The sequence below is a fragment of the Chiloscyllium punctatum genome, chromosome 47 (assembly GCF_047496795.1).
Source record: "Chiloscyllium punctatum isolate Juve2018m chromosome 47, sChiPun1.3, whole genome shotgun sequence".
Taxonomy (NCBI): Eukaryota; Metazoa; Chordata; class Chondrichthyes; order Orectolobiformes; family Hemiscylliidae; genus Chiloscyllium; species Chiloscyllium punctatum.
Window position 1 is genome coordinate 19058590 of NC_092785.1, and position 634 is coordinate 19059223.

At 49.7% G+C, this 634-nt stretch overlaps 1 protein-coding gene across 1 annotated transcript in view; it reads right to left on the reverse strand.

Annotated features, from left to right (window-relative positions):
- Positions 1-331: 331 nt before the first annotated feature.
- Positions 332-634, reverse strand: part of LOC140468533 (E3 ubiquitin-protein ligase DTX4-like) — a 52196-nt gene continuing 51893 nt past the window's right edge. Inside the window, exon 4 of the mRNA XM_072564621.1 lies at positions 332-634. This exon is cut by the window's right edge and continues 1911 nt beyond it. The gene's annotated coding sequence lies outside the window, so the exon portion shown is untranslated.

Below are 634 nucleotides of genomic sequence, written 5' to 3' on the forward strand. Positions count from 1 at the left end.
TGAGGGGATTGAGGTGCCCGTTATGAGTCTGTGTCAGGTGACACGAGGGGAATGAGGGGTATCAGGCGGCCCATTGGGGAGGAAAGGGGGTGGGGTGGTTAGTTGGGTATGTCTGCTCCTGGAGCAATGTTGCCAGGTTAATGTGGCACTGAGACTTCAGACAAAGGATCCCAATGTTTGCCAAACCCTGTGCCACGCCCTGAGCTTGTGACCGGTGCTATAGAAATTGAGCCCCGATTTGGAGAGCGCAAACCCTTGGCCTGTGGGTTTTTTGGAAACATTTCCCAAGCGAGAGGAAAGTGAAAGGCGGACATGAACGGTCCATCTGCTCTGCATCTGAAAGGTGGTTTTATTTAATTCGGTGTACAAGAGTCTATTTACAACACAGTGTGGAGGTTCACCCGCTCCTGGGCACCGTGGCAAACACAGGGCCTTGATGCCAGATCGAGTACACAGTCTGATCCCAATTACTCTGTCTCCAATTCACGCGTTAAAAACTTCTCAACCTACTCTCATTTTTATCTTCTTAAAATGAAACTATTTCTAAACTCTCCCCGACAGCGATATCATTAACCCCATAGCAACCCCCCCCCTACATTTCACTCAGAAGTACCCTCCCCAAACACTACTCTCC